The sequence below is a fragment of the Pimephales promelas genome, chromosome 15 (assembly GCF_988280905.1).
Source record: "Pimephales promelas chromosome 15, fPimPro1.hap1.1, whole genome shotgun sequence".
In the NCBI taxonomy this organism is placed as follows: Eukaryota; Metazoa; Chordata; class Actinopteri; order Cypriniformes; family Leuciscidae; genus Pimephales; species Pimephales promelas.
In genome coordinates this window covers 24,231,854-24,235,278 of record NC_142783.1, presented here as the reverse complement: position 1 = coordinate 24,235,278, position 3,425 = coordinate 24,231,854, and positions in this window count along the sequence as shown.

Here is a 3,425-nt window from a genome sequence, read left to right as displayed (position 1 = left end):
CACTGGGGGCTGCAAATCGTTAGATCCCACACCAATCATTTCCAGTTTCCAATGGGATGAAATGGGCTTCATACCCGAGTCTAAACTGAGTCGTATTTCAGTCTGTGTAAATGTATAAAGCAAATGAGGGTAAAGGCAATGTTACCTTCATTCCTCCCACTGATGAGGAAAGGTAAAAGGGAACATAGCTGTAGGACAAAGCACGGCCCCACTTTATAATAGGTGTATTTAACTAATTATACATAAGTGCAATGTACTTACTGTGTTTATGTTGCATTCAGGATTACACATTTTCCATTTCAAAATTCCATACTTATCCAGATTCAAATGTCCAAACCTATATTATAGACCACATTTAACATAAATGGTTCATACAGCATTATTTTCAGCATTACATATTGGTATATACAGTAGTAGTCATCTGTAAATATCCTTATCTTCTCTATTATTTCCATTGGTTTTCTTGAAGTGATAATGTCTACTTACATAGAGAAACCTAAAAAAACTTTATAACCTGCATACTGTAAATTCACCTCTGACACGTCGGCTTATACTGTAATCATGGTTTGATGTTTAATGATCACCAAACAGGAAAGTATAGGATTAAGATGATCATTTGCTCCTAACTTGACTCAAAATGTGTACCAGTCAAAAAATGACAGTAAAAACATTTATAATGACACAAATGGTCTTCGGTATAAACAAATGTTGTTCTTTTAAAACTTTATGACCCAGTTTCACAGATCTATAAGCCAGGGTCAGGGTTTATAAATGTTCCTTGAAAAAAAAAAAAATTGCAAGGTATAAATATGTTTTTATATATATATATATATATATATATATATATATATATATATATATATATATATATATAAAAGAACACTGGTGCGGGTGCCCATTTAAGCCATGCTGACTAGTATTATTTTCCTCCCTGGCAGACCGACAGGACCATCGTGAGAAAGGCGGGAAGAGTCGTCATCGTCACATCTACAGCATGTGGTTTTAAACGGTTTAAGATTATATGTATTCCCTGGTTATTGTTGTATACTACTACTAATTAAGTAGGCACTTAAAATCTTCAATCATTTATTTTAATATTTCCCATTCCAACATTTATTTTCCACTGGCACTGTGTTAGGCTGCTGAGATTTTACAGGTAGGCCTATGGCTATAATTGTGTAGGCTAAATCTGTATTCTATTGAAGTTCAGCAACGAAATGTAGAAGATGAAACCTGAATAAAGCTGTTGTTGTGAAGCAATAACCGGTGTTAGCAGTAAAATTCATAAAATAATTAAACAATTGATAAAATAATAAAAAATAATGCTGTACTTTATTTTACAGTAAGCCAATGCATAAAACTATGGTAGTTAGTTTTACAGTAATTTTACTATGGTGTAAAATAAAGAAGCTTGCTGGCTATTTGTTGTCAGTAATTTACTGTTGATTTTACGTATTTAAAAAACAATAAAGATTCCTTGGAATATGGGTTTTTAAATATCCACACAAAAGATGAACTGAACAAAAAGACTTTATGCAAAAATATATATTTGTACAAATTAAAGCTCATTTTAAAACACTAATTAGTAAATAATAATAATAATCACGTGAAAACGATATTAGGCATTCTAGCACAGGATGCAATAAAACCTTTTTGCGCGTTCTCAAGCTGCCTCTGGGTGGCAGTGTTTGTCAACAGAAAACTCTCAATGAGCCTATCAGAAAGTGATGTGTCTGTAGGCCCATGTGTATCAGTACAATGTGCATGTAAGAGGGAGAATGTCTTTCATCATGGCATCATTTTGTAATCAGTGGTCATCTATTAAAAAAATTATAATTTGTTACACTTGTATAGCTATTTTCTCACTCAAAGCGCTTTACATGGAAGGGGGAATCTCCACAACCACCACCAATGTGCAGCATCCAGCTGGATGATGCGGCGGCAGCCATAGTGTGCCAGATTGCCCACCACACACCAGCTTACTGGTGGAGAGGGCGAGTGATGAAGCCAATCAGTATGGGAATGATGACAGACAGAAGGCCAATGGGCAAATTTTGGCGTGGGTGCCAACCCGGTCTCATCCCAAGACGTTATATAACTGACGTTTTGGGACGTCTTTTGACCATACTTCAATATTCGCCTTTTTAGGGCCCCCTTAAACGTCGGTAGATGAGGTTATGGGATCCTAACTCTATCCCATACCTAAACCTAACCCTAAACCTAACCCGTCACCTAACTGACGTTAAAGGTAAAGCGTCAGTTGTATGACGGCCCGGGATCGCCATCTACCGACGTTTAAGGGGGCCCTAAAAAGGCGGATATTGACGTATGGTCAAAATACGTCCCAAAACGTCAGTTATATGACTTTTTTGGGATGAGACTGTGTTATGGATGCCAAGCTTAAATGCTACTCTTTTCTTTGAAGGACATCCTGGGATTTTTAATTACCAAAGAGAGTCTCGACCTTGTTTTAGTGTCTCAAGGACATGCCTTTTTTGACAGTATACTGTCCCCATTACTATACTGGGGCGTTCAATCACAGACCACAGGGTAAGTGAGCACCTCATAATGGCCTAGTTTTCCCAGGAGGTCTCCCATCCTGGTAGGCCTACTGAGTCTGACCAGGCTCAACCCTGCTTAGCTTCAGTGGGACACCAGTCTTTGTACTGTAGTTTGTACCCACAGGACAATAGTTCAGTTTTTATTATTGCTTTTCTTTGTATTGCAGCTAATATTTGTCCTCTCTGCTGAAGTATAAAACACTGAATTGTATTCCACAGATTTCTGAGAAAGGGAATCGAAAAGCCAGTTTGAGAACACACAGTCAGCACAGCTCTCATTATACAGCTAGTATATAGGCTACTCCGCGGGCAAGCATGTAAACGCACAAAAAAACTTAGGAATTTTAAAATGATTTGAAGAAAGACCACTTCACACATCTATGTGCCCCTTTCTTTTTTTCTTTCTAGAAAGGCTTCTGTCTTGGCTCCATGTTTATAAAACACTGTCTTACAGGGAACATCTCTCTCTACAGAATAAACACACTAAAAATGCTCATTAGCGCTAAAGGAAAAATCTTTGAAACCACCAAAACTGAAACTCTGGATGCTATGTAAATTAGCCAAACATGTATTTTTTTCAACACATTCTCATCCCAAGACGTCATCTAACTGACGCTTTTGATCATACGTCAACACCCTTTAACGTCAGTTAGATGACGATCCTAGGGCATCATATAACTGACGCTTTACCTTTAGCTGGATGAGAATGGGCTGATTTTTTTTAGGAGCCATAATAAAGAGGCATAAAGATCTGTCTGAGATTATTTGTGACAACACACATACACAGTCACACACTTTACACCTTACAGTGAATCCTGGTGAATGATTAATTAAAAAAAAAGTCATCATCTAGAATGCCACATG